The 16,798-nt window shown below is 37.0% G+C and overlaps 1 long non-coding RNA gene across 1 annotated transcript; it reads left to right on the forward strand.

Annotated features, from left to right (window-relative positions):
- Positions 1-1,899: 1,899 nt before the first annotated feature.
- On the forward strand, positions 1,900-16,740 carry LOC311096428. The gene is made up of 3 exons (XR_014609027.1): positions 1,900-2,056; positions 15,423-15,480; positions 15,632-16,740. It is a non-coding gene; the product is annotated as an uncharacterized lncRNA (long non-coding RNA).
- Positions 16,741-16,798: the final 58 nt, after the last annotated feature.

The raw sequence follows: 16,798 nt of genomic DNA on the forward strand, positions 1-16,798 counted from the left end.
GAGAACCGGATGTCGATCACTGCATCGGAGGGCAGGCTAGGGTCCTCTGGGGATGAAAATTAGGCTGCACTGCCTCCTTCGAGGAGAGTAACGTTGTTCGAGTCTGACCCAGAGCTGACAGGCATGTGTGTCAGTAGCATACATAGCTGAAATAAGAAATGAGTTGCCTCGCTGGTGGGTATGTTCAGCTCTTTGGCGATTTCTAGTGCCTTCAGCTGGATAGCTCTGGTTATGGGCAGCCCCTCGCTTCTTTTTTCAGCTACATACTGGCACACTTGCCTGTCAGTTTCTTCGAAGCAGCTGCTTTTAGTACCGTGGTATGCTTTTCTTTGACTGTTAGCATTTTTAAGACTGTCTTTTTGGGCTTCTAACATTACTCTCTGACACACTGTATTTCTTGGCTGCTTAATGATAGTTGTTTGATGACTCCACTGCGTTTATCAGTCCTGCAGGGGAAAAACTCGTTTTACACGTATTTGGCACTCCCCATTGTTGCCAGTGTATTATTGACAAGTAAAAGTTTAGACGGCGAATATAAGATGACCCCATTTTTTCAGATGTATTTCCAAGAAAAAAACATTGTCTTATATTCATAACAATACAGTAAACAAACAACAAAATGAAAGTAAAGCGGCAGCCCTTCACAGACGACTGCCGCATACAAACATAATAAAACACAACATAAATAGTCCAGGCCTGATGCTCTCTTATCTTGCACTGTCTTCACTCCTCCTTTTGTCCTTCCGGAGCTCCTCTGTGAGACTGAAGACTTTAGCACTCATGCCACTGGCCTCGCTTTGTTCCCACTGTTCCCTGCTTGCCACAGTAACAATTATTATAGTACCATTATTTAGTATCATTATTCAGCTCAAGTGAGTTCAACCCAGGCAGACTTGAACTCACTGGAACCACTGTGCCCCGAAGCACCATGCAACACTCTCTTTTTGTTGTTCTCTATACGAGGAGATGGCTGGTGCTGCTCCCAACCAGCAACCCCGAGTTCTGAGCTTAGCTTGGCAATGAAGTAGCGTTGAAACGCTGCCGCTTGCTTTTTAGCCTCCTAAAATCTCTCGACGACAGTATTTATGGAATTACCGAAGAGGCCAGAAGGTAGAGGATAGTGGAGCATCTAACAAAAAAGATTTATCTTTCACATTTTCAGCTCAGATAAATTGAGCCAGAAATGCCTCTCAATAGCCCCCAGGGCTGCCATATAATGACTGATGGCTGTGGCCGTCTCCTTGGCGGCCCGGAGAGACAAGTCTGTGGCCTGGCGCAACTCTTTGACTCTTTTGACTTGCCCTCATTCAGGTCTCGAAGCAGGTCGGCCTGGTACACCTGCAAAAGAAACATAGTATGCAGATACTGTTCGTTTTCTCACACAAACCGCTAGTTTTGTGCCATCAGTGTGTACTTACGATGGGGAATTGTTTAATTTGGACTTCTCTGTGCATGCTCTTTGAGGTGGTGACCATAGACCTGCATTATATGACTGACAGACAAGAACGGTTTGACTTAAAAATATCAAAATTGAAACTACTGCGGAAACAAAGACACCTACATCTTGGATGCCCTTGAGGTAAGCTAAAACATACCAAAATTTAATTTCAAAGTGAACTATCCCTTTAAATGTGGTTTTCCATTCATCCCCCTTCCTGATGCGAACCAAATGATAAGCATTGCGTAAATCCAATTTTGTGAAGACAGAGGCTCCATGCAACCCCTCGAAAGCTTAAGAAATCAAGGGCAAAGGGTAAGTACTCTTTACCGTGATGTTGTTCAACCCTCGGTAGTCAATACAGGGTCACAGAGAACCATCCTTCTTCCCCACAAAAAAGAACCCCACCCCCACTGGAGAAGAGGAAGGACGGATGAACCCGGATGCCATAGAATCAGAAACACATTTCTCCATGGCCTCCCTTTCTGGAGCAGAAAGCGAGTATAACTTGCCTTTAGGTGAAGACTTACCTGGGAGTAAATCTATAGCACAGTCATAGGGACGATGCAGAGGAAGAGAAGCAGCACGGGACTTACTGAACACCTCCTTCAGATCGAGGTACTCAATGGGCACGTTTGACAAATTCACTGCCTCCTCCTGTAACAGGAGTTGGGTCTTGTGTTGTTGGGAATGAAATTAAGAAATAGCATTGATGACAAATAAAGCATATAAAATAACAGATATATGAAATAAGATGTTAATTTTTTTAAGTATAAGTATTTTAAAGTAAGTTTTAAACATGTGTTGAACTTACCATAATGAGGTGATCCTAATGCGTCTATCTGTTCAAAGTCCACAGTTCATTGAATCTTTCTGAGAGAATGAGAAATAGCAATGATGACAAATAAAAACATGTAAAATAACAGATAAATGAGATAAGAATACAATTAAGCATTGTAAAGTTAGTTTTAATCATTTAAACACCATGTTGAAATGAACTTTATCCTCGATGAGATTAAGAAATAAATCCATTAGGCTATTGTTAAATAAAATAAAAACATATAAAATATATATGGGGTAAGAATACAATTATTAATTATTTTTAAACCAGACTCGAAGTGAACTCCACGGCTCAAACTGACAGGCGAGCGCGCTGCCCATCGTGGATTTTTTTCCAGAAAGTAGCCTACAGGAATATACTGTGAATTAACAGCGCTTAAAGTCGACACTCAGAGACTGTGTCACTATTCCCTACATTAGTTTACTAATATAGTCCACTTGACTGAGTGAATCATTTCATAGTTAATTCAGTTAATATTCGAAGTTAATTCATTAATTCAGATGCTGATGAACAAGAAGAACAGAAAAAAAGAGGAAACCAACTGAAGAGAAAAGAAGACATTACATCTCTGAAGATCTCAGCAGAGGAGGATTAAACAACTCCACAAACAGCATTACCAATTTCACTTATTACTAACCAGACTGACCAGGAAACAACTCTCATTAGAGTGTTAGTAGAGTACTTCCTGTTCGAATTCGAATGCGTATGCGTCGCGTCTGAACGCGTTGTTGTCTTTGGAGCTCTATCGATTTGATTTATAATTCTTGATTTTTCCCTTTAAACTCACTTACAACGAACATTTTCTACTTTTCCTCACTGAGAAGCACTACCCAGATAACATGTAACCATTGAAACAATGTTGAGTCAGTGTTGATGCGTCAACGCTGATTACATTGAAATGACGTTAGAAAGTGATGTTGTTTTACCATCACTCTTGCACCCTCAGTTAATATTGAAATAATGTTCAGATTTCAACCACAAATCAATAGTGTTAATATTGCTTCAACATTAAAAAGTGATGTTGTTTCAACATAACTTTTGCACCCTCGGTTAATATTGAAATAATGTTCAGATTTCAATCACAAATCAATGGTGTTAATATTGCTTCAACATTACAAAGTGATGTTGTTTCAATGTCACTTTTGCACCCTCGGTTAATATTGAAATAATGTTCAGATTTCAATCACAAATCAATGGTGTTAATATTGCTTCAACATTACAAAGTGATGTTGTTTTTGCATCACTCTTGCACCCTCAGTTAATGCTGAAGCAATGTTGAGATTTCAACCAAAAACGGTAATAACGGTAATAGTATTGATTCAACATTACAAAGTGATTTTTTATCAACATCACTTTTGCACCCTCAGTTAATGTTGAAACTGTTGAACAAAAAATCAATAGTAATGCTACTGAATCAACATTACACTATGATTGATTGTACATCACCGATGCTGAATCAATACTGAAATTAACACAAATAATCAAAGGTAATATTGAATCAACGTTACACTATGATGTTGAATCTACATCACTGCTGTTGAATCAACACTGAAATTAACAGAAATAACCTTTGGTAATATGGTTTGATCAATGTTACGATGTGATGTTGATTCTGTTGAAACACAGAAAATACAACTGAAAAGGAATGTGAACCAATGTTGCCATCTGATGTACTAAGTTAATGTTGAAACAACATTAATATTTCAACTACACTTCAATGATGCGTCAACAAATTCCTGACCAAAAATTTGGCAAAAACCTTTTAAAATATAAATGACACATTTCCAGCAGTTGAGTTAATTTATTTTATTCAATCAATCAATGACAAAAATATATTAAAAGATCATTCTTTAAAAAAGAAAGGGGGAGAAATAGGACAAAAGCATTTCAACCTTTAAAAATAAAATTGGCTTCAGAAGTCTGATGTCATAACTACAGGTGGTCCAACGGTTCAGGTTTTTAAAAATCTGTCATACATCAGACTACTGCCTCTTCCTTTGGGTTCTCTGAAATCTGAAAAAGAAAGCATGATGTTACTCGAGAACAAGTCAATTCAGTTGCCACATTCAAGAATGTTAATATACTAAACACAATACGATTCACTTTTTAAAAAAAGTTGCTGAACACAAAATATTCTAACTATGATTAAAGTATTGTTAAATTCTGAGTATTTCATTTATTTTTCTAAAATCTATTAATGCTTCAATATCAAAAGAAATCACTATGGCAGGGGTGTCCGATTTTATCGCCAGCCCTAATTAAACACACCTGAAGCAGCTAATCAAGCTAATCAAGGTCATTAGGATCAATGGAAACTTCCATGCAGGTGTTGGAGCTAAACTCATGACTTCATGAAGAGGAACAAACACTTATGAGCTATAGCCATTAACTATATCTCAGTTCATTTTCTGTGAAACTACATAGCGTTCAAGTAACAAGTTTATCTTGTAAAATAAAAGAACTTAGGTTTTTTCAATGAAAATTTCTTTAAAGGGATGGTTCAGCCCGAAATGAAAATTCTGTCATCATTTACTCACCCTCAAGTTGTTCCAAACCTGTATGAGTTTCTTTCTTCTGTTGAACACAAAATAAGATATTTTAAAGAATGTTGGTAACCAGAAAGTTGACGGTGGCCATTGATTTCCATAGTAGAAAATAAATACCATGGAAGTCAATGGCTACCATCAACTGTCTGGATGCCAACATTCTTCACTCTATCTTCTTTTGTGTGCAGCAGAAGAAAGAAATTCATACAGGTTTGGAACAACTTGAGGGTGAGTAAATGATGACAGAATTTTCATTTCGGGCTGAACCATCCCTTTAAAGTTGCAGATTCACCTTATGTAGACCTTAATCTCTTTAAATATAACAAAATAGCCATGTCAGTCACTTTCTTAATAAACACAAGATGTTTTTTGTTATTGTGTTTCAGTGGAATCAAGCTAAACTGATTGGAAATCAGTTACATTTCTCAAATTTAATACAGATTCAGGAATATGAATGATTACCTGATTAAGCAGTGATAAGGCACAGGATATCATCAAGTCCCAGGTCAGGTGATTATGCTGTCGACAACAACTCGGTGTATAATCAATGTCAGCATTATCTGGAGGGGGGTGCTTTTTTTTTTATTGTCCATCTTCGTCAGCCTTCATTCCTACTAAAGGAGCAATGTGCTCTGCATGCAAACACTGATGGATGCAAGACATGGGCTATGTTTGCAGTGTAACTTTCTTGCTTATGTTCATGTCTCCTGCACTTAAAGAAATGTGTTAAATGACGTTAGAACTTTATTCAGGAAATTCGTAATAAACTTTACTAAAGCAATGTGCATTTTTTAAGTATGTAGATGCACCATTGTTTGAAACTGTGCTAGAGAAGTCATGTAAGTATGTCAGGTGCTTCAACAAACAAGACTTCTGTATTAGGATGCACCTATGTTTTCTCTCTAATGAGGAAGCGTTACACTACTGAGAAGTGCGCATGCAAAACCAAAATGGGCGTTTACCAATCAGTGGCCAATTTCAAACTACAATAAATGTTTTTCAACCATTTTTCAACAGACTTGCTAAACCACCCCACCCCTAAACCAAGCCCCCAATGGATTAGAGCAAATCAGGGCTGCGTTCAGCCCTCACAAAACGTTGCACAACGTTTTTTAAACAGAAACGGTGATGCGTTGAACACACTGTTCTGATGACGCAAGAGTTGCGACTATGGCAGCTGAGAAGGCCATTCTTTGTGTTCTTTGTGAAGAATTTTCGGAGCCTGATGAAGTCGGTATAAATATGTGTTTAATACTACAAAATATGCCCGATGTTACAGTAACTGCACTTGCCGCCCAGAACAAAAGAGAACATCCCAATCGAGTGAAGGGATTGCTGAAACTGAAATGGAAGCACACACCTAATTCAGACTAAAACACATCTATTTAGCCTCACATACTGACTTTATTTGTAGTTCATACTGTTTTAATACCCTGTATTTTCTTTCTCATTTTTAGGAAAAACACTTAATTACCAGTTTATTTCTATACTTGCAATGAAGCTAAAAATATAAACAACTACATCATTATGTTGATATCCTATATTTTTTACAATAAAACTTTCGACAAACATGTCTTCTAATATCCTCAGTTGTTGCGTATAGCGAACTGCATCAAACAAATTTGTAAATTACTTTCCTTGAACCCATTTTGCGAGTTCACTTTAATACCACTTGCTTTATATACATGTTGCTGCTGATTGGACTTTAGTTCTGACACACCCACCAAACAAGAGAAAACGTATCTCAAACCCCGTTGCACACCGGTGCACGCCGTTTCCAGGAAACATGATGTTCAACCCGGAAACCGTAGCAAAACGTTGCGCACCGTTTTGAACTTGAACATGCCCCAGGTAAAGCGGTTGAAAATGCCCATTGTGGTTTGAAAACGCCCCACTGATAGAGAAACACCCACTAGTGTTCTGCAGAGATACATGCCTGAATGATCTTGTGCTCATCAACTACAAATCACTGTTAGTTCAATGTCACTGTCTCCACCCATGTGTGCTGTTGGTTTTCATTAAAATTTCAATGCTGATCCAACACACTTTAAACACTGAAATGTCAATCTCAACCCAAATTATGGTTTGGATCAAAACTCAACATTGTAAGTTCCCATGCTATCTGTGCGATTTATTTCAACACTTTACTTACTTTGAAAATTAATGTATGTTAGTAGATTTAGTAACAATAAATAAAATGCAAGTAAAAAGCATGCTAAAAACAGAAATACATTATATGCACCATTGTTTGAAACTCGGAGAGTTCATGCATGTCAAACACACAAGACTTCCGTATAGGATGCACCTTGTGTTTTCTCTCTAATAAGGAAGCATCAATTAACTACTGAGAAGCCCACATGCAAAACCAAAATGGGCGTATACCAATTAGTGCCAATTTTCAAACTACAATTGGTGTTTTTCAACCATTTTTCAAAAGACTTGCTAAAATCATGAGGGCCCACCCCTAAACCAAACCCCCAGTGTATTAGAGCAAATGAGGTAACACCATTGAAAGTGCCCATCATGAACTGAAACGCCCCACTGATTGGGAAACACCCAGTAGTGTTTTGCATAGATACATGCCTGCAAGATATTGTGCTCATAAACTAAGACTCACTGTTAGTTCAATGTCACTGTCTTCACCCATGTGTGCTGTTCACTTTCATCAACATTTCAATGCTGATCCAACACACTTTAAACATTGAAATTTTGATGTCAACCAAAATGATGGTTTGGATCAAAACTCAATATTGAATCAATGTTACCATGCTGTCTGGGTACTGCTCAAACCTCATAGGCGATCATCGGCGATTCCATCGTTCGGCACGTACACGCTACGTTAGGTAAAAGTAAGGTGCACAGTCACTGCTTTCCTGGTGCTTGTGTTTCTGAAATCGCTGCTCGCGTTCCCGAGATTCTGAACGGTGACGAGCGCGTCGGAACTGTGGTCCTGCACGCGGGAGTGAACGACATCAGGCTGCGCCAGACGGAAGTTCTGAAGAAAGACTTCAGGAATCTGATCGATACGGTACGCAGCACATCGCCTGAAATAACGATCATTGTGTCAGGACAGCTTCCCACGTACCGACTAGGACATGAAAAGTTAAGTAGACTATTCGCGCTAAATGAATGGTTAATGTCATGGTGCAATGAGCAGAAACTGCTCTTTGTAAATAATTGGAATCTGTTTTGGGAGCGTCCTAGGCTTTTCCGTGCCGATGGCTTACACCCAAGTAGATTCGGAGTGGATCTTCTGTCGGATAACATCTCCAAAATGTTAAATACCATTAGATGACTAGTAACCAAAAGTCCAAATCATAGTCTCTCCTGCACCAATTTAAATGATATAAATACTAGTGTAGAACATTGCATAGAAACTGTGTCTATTCCTCGTTTAGTGAGATCAAATAATAATTCTACTGCAGGATCTAGGAAAAATCTAATTGTTATTAAAACAGAAAATGTTGCTATTAGTAAACAAAAACAATTTTTAAAGCTAGGTTTTCTAAACATTAGATCACTCACAACTAAGGCAGTTATTGTAAATGAAATAGTCACAGATAATAGCTTCGATGTACTTTGCCTTACTGAAACCTGGCTTAAACCAAATGATTATTTCGGTCTAAATGAGTCTACTCCATCTGGATACTCCTATAAGCATGAGCCCCGTCTGATTGGTCGTGGCGGCGGTGTTGCAACAATCTATAGAGATATTCTCAATGTTACTCAGAAAACGGGTTATAAGTTTATTTCGTTTGAAGTACTTGTACTAAATGTTACGCTCTTAGATGTTAGAAAAAAATCCATATTATCTCTAGCCTTGGCTACCGTATATAGACCGCCTGGGCCTTACGCTGATTTCCTAAAAGAGTTTGCAGATTTTCTCTCAGATCTAATCGGTCAATGTCGATAAAGCATTAATTGTTGGAGATTTTAACATACACGTAGATCATTTAAATGATGCGTTAGGGGCTGCGTTTATAGATTTATTAAATTCCTTTGGGGTCAAGCAAAACGTCACCGGACCAACTCATCGTCTTAATCATACACTCGATTTAATTATATCATATGGAACCGATCCAACCGATATAGATATCATTCCACAAAGTGATGATGTCACTGACCATTACTTGGTAACTTGCATATTACGTACTGCTGTAATATGTCATGCTGCGCCGCGTTATCGACCAGGCAGATCAATCCTTCCATCCACCATAGATAATTTCTCAAATTGCTTATCTAATCTGTCTCAGCTGCTGCCTGAACCCAAACAAACAGATGAACTAGAAGAACTAACTAGCACTATGAGCACCATTCTCTCTAGAACATTGGATGTTGTTGCACCCATTAAATTAAAAAAGGTCAGAGAGAAAATTAAAGCACCATGGTACAATAATACTACGCATGTTCTAAAGAGAGAAACCCGTAATTTAGAGCGTAAATGGAAACAAACTAATTTAGAGGTCTTTAGAATCGCGTGGAAAGACAGTATGTCACGTTATAAAAAGGCCCTAAAAGCGGCCAGGGCTGAGCACCTCCGCAAACTAATAGAAAATAACCAAAACAATCCAAGGTTTTTATTTAACACCGTGGCTAGACTAACAAATAAACAGACGTCACCCGAACAAAATATCCCGTTACAGTTTAGTAGTAATGATTTCATGAACTTCTTCACTGAAAAAATAGAAAACATCAGAACCACAATTGTAAACGTTCAATCCTCAATCGCGCCTTATAATTCAGCCTCAATTATCCCCCCCGCAAGAACAATTACAGTGCTTTACAACTATAGAACAAAAAGAGTTAAATAAACTTATCACTTCATCTAAAACAACAACATGTTTATTAGATCCTATACCAACTAAACTACTGAAAGAAGTGTTACCTGTAGTGGAAGAGCCTCTCCTCAATATTATTAACTCATCTTTATCTTTAGGTCATGTTCCAAGAACATTTAAACTGGCAGTTATAAAACCTCACATTAAGAAACCACAATTAGATCATAATAATCTAGCAAATTATAGACCCATTTCAAATCTTCCATTTATGTCTAAAATACTAGAAAAAGTTGTGTCCGCTCAACTGGGCTCTTTCTTGCAAGAAAATGATATCTATGAAAAGTTTCAGTCAGGATTCAGGCCGCATCATAGCACTGAAACTGCGCTCGTTAAAATCACAAATGATTTACTTTTAGCTTCTGACCAAGGCTGCATCTCAATACTAGTTTTACTTGATCTAAGTGCTGCGCTCGATACTATAGATCACACAATACTCTTAGATCGACTACAAAATTATACTGGTGTTCAAGGACAAGCATTAAGCTGGTTTAGATCATACTTATCTGACCGCTACCATTTTGTCTATTTGAATGGAGAAAAATCGATCATAACTTCAGTAAACTATGGAGTGCCGCAGGGATCTGTGTTGGGCCTTCTATTATTCTCAATATATATGATGCCACTTGGAAATATTATAAGGAAACATGGAATTAGTTTCCATTGTTATGCTGATGACACTCAAATATATATTTCATCACGGCCGGATGAAAACGCTAAATTATCCAAATTGACAGAGTGTGTTAAAGATATAAAAGATTGGATGACGCGTAATTTTCTTTTATTAAATCCAGACAAGACAGAGGTAATACTTATCGGTTCAAAAAACCACCCACAGAACCTCTCACAATACAACTTTGACATCGTAGGATGTCCTGTTACTTTATCCTCTACAGTAAAAGACCTGGGTGTTATACTCGATTGTAACCTGTCTTTTGAAAATCATATTTCATATGTTACAAAAACAGCCTTTTTCCACCTTAGAAACATTGCTAAGCTACGTAATATGCTATCAGTTTCTGATGCAGAAAAGTTAGTTCATGCATTCATGACCTCGAGACTAGATTACTGTAATGCTTTATTAGCTGGTTGTCCTGCATCCTCAATAAACAAGCTACAGTTAGTCCAAAATGCAGCCGCTAGAGTTCTTACTAGATCAAGAAAATATGATCATATAACACCGATTTTATCATCACTGCATTGGTTGCCTATAAAGTTCCGTATTAATTACAAGGTATTGCTACTGACTTATAAAGCCCTAAACGGCTTAGCTCCAGTCTATTTAACGGATCTTCTATCGCCCTATAATCCATCGCGCTCTTTAAGATCAATAAATTCAAGGCTTTTGGTCATACCTAGGATATCCAGATCAACCAAAGGAGGGAGAGCATTTTCACATTTGGCTCCGAAACTCTGGAATAGACGCATCTTTTCGGCCAGGCATTCATATAATATTTTTAATCTTACAGTTCAAACTACAATCCGGCCTCTAGTTCATAAATGCCAGAGGAGAACTGGCCCCCGACTGAGCCTGGGTTCTCCCAAGGTTTTTTTTTTTTCTCCATTAGGTCACCTGATGGAGTTTTAAGACACCATTAGGTCACTTGATGGAGTTTTTTCGGTTCCTTGCCACTGTTGCCTTTGGCTTGCTCAGTTGGGGATATTTGGGGGATATTTTATTTTATTTTATCAATCAATAAATTCCACTAGAAACAAACTTTGTTGTATTATTTTATTTTAATTTAATACTGTGAAGCTGCTTTGATACAATCTGTATTGTGAAAAGCGCTATACAAATATACTTGATTTGATTTGATTTGACTGACTTTATTTCTGTCAGACGTCTACAGAAGTTCCTAAGGTGGCAGAGGTTTAGATGTCATTTTATTTTCATTGGATGTCACCATGATGGTGATCAGTGTTTGCTTTAGTTGGGCTCTTGACCCTTGACTTTTGAACATTAGTTTTTCTTTGGCTGTGATAGATGTGTCTTTAAAATACATTTGCTATGGCAAAAAAAAAAAAAAGCTGAAAGAAAACAGGATCAGATGACAGTGGCCGTTTGTTAATGGTCACAATCATTATATAGAGGTTTCAGATTCACTGATCTCATTTTTTGTTTAATGTATTTATATGGGTGATGTTTTGTATTTTTGATCATGGTTGATCACTGTGATTTTATAGATTGAGATCAATTAGAGTTTTGACAACCAGAAAATATTAAGGATTTTAAAAAGTTTATGCTCAGAGCATTTTTAATATCTAGATAAGCCAGAAACACACAGAAGATATTACTCTCATAAGTTATACAATAGTAAATAAAAGCCTTAAGTGATTGTGAATGATCTGCTCCTGCATTAAACAGAAAAACCAGATTGACTGGATTCACTTGCATTAAAGCACTGCATGTTTTCATTGTTCTTGTGAACACTTGAAGGAACCCTGATTTGACCTGTTTAATCTGGCTCAGGTGAATCTGAAGGACTTCTTTAATCGCACACATAATATCTGTGTCTCATTTTAAAGGCTTCTTCCTCCAGAGGTAACATTTGTCGGCCACATATGTCATAAAGGATTTCTTATTTCATAACATTATAAAAGTGACAGTTATTCCTAATAAAGCATAGATTGTTGTAATTTATTAATGACTTTGTAATGGTCAGTTTACTGAAATGAAGCAGCTTCAATGACATGACAAATGAAACCTCCGGAGGACTCGGCCTTCGAAATGAGACACAGATAAAGTCTGAAGTGAGCTTATACATTTACATGTGTGCCATTTAAGCCCATCTGTGTTATCAATAAGACAACATATTTTAATGCAAATGTAAATTATTCATAGAAATAAAATGCAACATTTTGGTTAATCTGAATATAATTGCAGGACGTGTTCTGAGCTCTATGAATTCATTTAATAGAGTTTTATGAGAGATTCAATGTTATTGGAAACAACAGGAATTAATGGAGCCAACTTGACAAAAAAATGTATCATGTATTATAATCACAATGTATTATAATTGTACTATTTTGGCTTTAGAAAAGTGAAGAAAAATAAATAAATAAAAAACAGCAAAAATCATGCTTGATAAAATGTCACTCAAACCAATCAATCAATTAATCTGAACTTGGGTTTTCGGATTAAAAACGGCATATGTGAATAGTACAGATAGATTTTACATTAAATTAAGACATTGAGTAAAGTTAACTAAAAAGTGTTTACAGTGCAGATTAAATAAAAACAGCAAAAACTCTTTAAGATAAAGCAATATTAACTATGCGGCTGTAAAGTTTGTCATCTTGTTTCAGGGAGGATGTTGTGGTTGGATCGAACTTGTGATGGAGAGAAGAAAACCGGCAACAGCATTTTTTTCCCCCACTTTTTATACTGTAAATCCTTGTTGTTGTTTTATTTATATTTGAAGCTCTGTTGTTTATTTAAAGACACAGAAGCTTTAATTTCATTCTTTATTTTGCAAAGTCCATTGCAACAGTGACGTGTAAAAGTGTGAAAGTTCACAGTGGAAACAAACAAAGATCAGCTGTTCATCTACTGAAGCTCCATCACCTGTTCTTCACACAGAACCTGTTTCACTACAGATACTTCATTAAAGGAGACATATCATGCTTTTAAATTGTTCCTTTTTACATATAAATCATACATTTGTAGTCTATATAAAGCGGAACTGCAATGCTTGGGTCTGAATTCCTCATTATTATAGCTCCACAGGCCCCTTTTCTACCCCTTTTCTGATGTGCGTCTGAGAGCAACTCGTTTTGGTGCGGTCTCTTTAAATACAATTGAGACACTTCATACCCCGCCCCCTCTCCATGTTGCAGCGGTTCAACTCCACCCCGTTCGGCCATTTTTGTAGTTTGATAGCAGAGATACGATTATCTAGCGGCACAGAAACTTTTTATTCACACGTTATTAACAAAATGTCAACAACGGAAGACTTGTCCAGCCAGCCTTACATGTTCGAGCCAGAGTCGGAGCCGGAGCGAGATGAAAATGAAGACGACGAACCTGTAGAACAACGTCTTCATATGGATGTATTGCAATGGTGTGTACTGTATTTACACATGAAACTTTGGTCTTCCGACCTTTTACCACCGTGTCGATTTATTTTGATTAATATGTGCGAGGGAGAGAGAGCAAGACAGCGTCTAGTTTGGAGACGGTGATGTCTTGTTTAACGTTACACTTTCGCCTGGCTCTGAAGAGAGAGAGTGAGCGCGCGCGCGACCGGTTCTTTCAGTTAAACATGCGCCCTGTCACGCGCGGCAGTTCATCTACATTAGACGGTGTAATGAAGCGTGTGGGTTACTACATCCAACAACCGAACATTTTAACTTACCCTCTCGTAACTTCTGAATCTGCATCCTTTAGCTTGGACTACAAAATTGCAGCGAGAAATAAAAATGGCGGATTGCTCGAAGTGTTGGGCCGGAAGTCAATGTCCTTATTTGGCAGTTCCGCTGCAAATACTGTGACGTAATAGTTCAAAAAAACGTCATAGATAACAGAAAAATCGGAACAGGTTGAAAAATATGACCAAAACAGAATATAAAGATATCAACGAAGCACCTGAAGAGAATAATTTCATATTTTCTGTACTTCTAAACACTCCAAATATACAACAAAATGCATTTAAGGGCTAAAAAAGTGCATTTGGCATGATATGTCCCCTTTAAAGTCAAACACATAATTATTTTATCTATGTGAACATTTACACACCTTACAGTTTCAATTTCAGATGGGTGTTATTAGTGTGTCTTTTGTTTTTCAGGACATTACCTGTCACATCTAACAAGACGTGTTCATGTCTGGTTTGTCTTGTTAGATGTGACAGGTAATGTCCTTAAAAACAAAAGACACACTAATAACACCCATCTGAAATTGAAACTGTAAGGTGTGTAAATGTTCACATAGATAAAATAATTATGTTTTTTGCCATAGCAAATGTATTTTAAAGACACATCTATCACAGCCAAAGAAAAACTAATGTTCAAAAGTCAAGGGTCAAGAGCCCAACTAAAGCAAACACTGATCATCATCGTTGTGACATCCAATGAAAATAAAATGACATCTAAACCTCTGCCACCTTAGGAACTTCTGTAGACGTCTGAAAGAAATAAAGTCAGTCTGGTTAGTAATAAGTGAAATTGGTAATGCTGTTTGTGGATTTGTTTAATCCTCCTCTGCTGAGATCTTCAGAGATGTAATGTCTTCTTTTCTCTTCAGTTGGTTTCCTCTTTTTTTCTGTTCTTCTTGTTCATCAGCATCTGAATTAATGAATTAACTTTGAATATTAACTGAATTAACTATGAAATGATTCACTCAGTCAAGTGGACTATATTAGTGAACTAATGTAGGGAATAGTGACACAGTCTCTGAGTGTCGACTTTAAGCGCTGTTAATTCACAGTATATTCCTGTAGGCTACTTTCTGGAAAAAAATCCACGATGGGCAGCGCGCTCGCCTGTCAGTTTGAGCCGTGGAGTTCACTTCGAGTCTGGTTTAAAAATAATTAATAATTGTATTCTTACCCCATATATATTTTATATGTTTTTATTTTATTTAACAATAGCCTAATGGATTTATTTCTTAATCTCATCGAGGATAAAGTTCATTTCAACATGGTGTTTAAATGATTAAAACTAACTTTACAATGCTTAATTGTATTCTTATCTCATATATCTGTTATTTTACATGTTTTTATTTGTCATCATTGCTATTTCTTAAACCCGTTTCATTCTCTCAGAAAGATTCAATGAACTGTGGACTTCAACATTTAGACGCATTAGGATCACCTCATTATGGTAAGTTCAACACATGTTTAAAACTTACTTTAAAATACTTATACTTAAAAAAATTAACATCTTATTTCATATATCTGTTATTTTATATGCTTTATTTGTCGTCAATGCTATTTCTTAATCTCCTTCCCCCGTTTTCATTCTCGCCCCACAGACATTGGACGCTGCAGTGGAATCTGAAAATCAAATCCATGACATATCTCTTCATGTTCATAATTTCATTGTTCTGTGAACATTGTCCTGCTATAAATAAAAACAACCCCTGAAAAACATTCACCTCCTTGTCACACAAGCAGATTGCAGTCATAAACACACAACCATAAACCCACCGGAAGCACACAGGGTCAAATGTCACATACCACCTGTTGGTCATAAAACCCCATATATGGACATGTCCTGTCATAAAACCATAAATCAGGGGGGTCGTAAATAATTTCTGACACAAGCTCCCTCATATACTTATTTCTGTGCATGTGAACGAATAATTTTCTACAATTTGAACTATTTTAGTATTATGGCAAAGCATACTAAAGATGAGAGTGCTTTTCATTATACCCAACAGTGTTGGTTAGACAAAAATCTGGTAATATGAATGAAGTGTGTGCCATTTCGTGCAAAAGTTTGGTTTTGATTATGCTATAGTTTTGGTTGCAGTGCTTCATTTTGCAGGATATATAGGTATTTTGCCGTTTAGGTGTGTGGTTTTGTGAATTTTGTTAAGTATTTTGATAAAACCAGCCTAGTTTGCAAAATTGTGTGTTAGCAATTGGAAAAAAACTGTATTCTGCTTCAGCATCATGTCTTCATGTTGGTCTGACCATGTCAACTCTCTAGAGACAAAGGGGAAAACCCTAAAGCAGATCCAGCCTTGACAACATTCTCCACATCTTGCTCTTCCTCGTCCTCATCCCCTTCCTTCTATCCCTCTTATATTGTTTCCATCCATTGTTGGTAACAACATGCAGTGCAACATTTTGGGACTCTGAATTGACTTGTATTGTACAGTTGGTTTGGTCACATCATTAGAAAAAAGTGTGAACAAATTTGAGTTGTTGTGTGTAAACAATGACAACTGTGTTGCAGTTGTGTTTAACTTTCACCTGACTGTGTTAAGCATTTTGAAACATAAGTGCATCACAGTGCAAAATGTGTTTTAGTGAGTGAGAATGTGTTTAGAGTTTTGAAAAAAGAGTGATGAATAATAATAAAATAGTAAATAGTAATAAACCACTAGATTTGCAAACAGTGTTTTAACTACCTGAACTTGTTTAATGTTTTACAGAAAGAATGATTTATTCGACAAATTCGTTTAGACTATTGA

This window comes from Abramis brama, assembly GCF_963993115.1.
Source record: "Abramis brama genome assembly, chromosome: 14".
Taxonomy (NCBI): Eukaryota; Metazoa; Chordata; class Actinopteri; order Cypriniformes; family Leuciscidae; genus Abramis; species Abramis brama.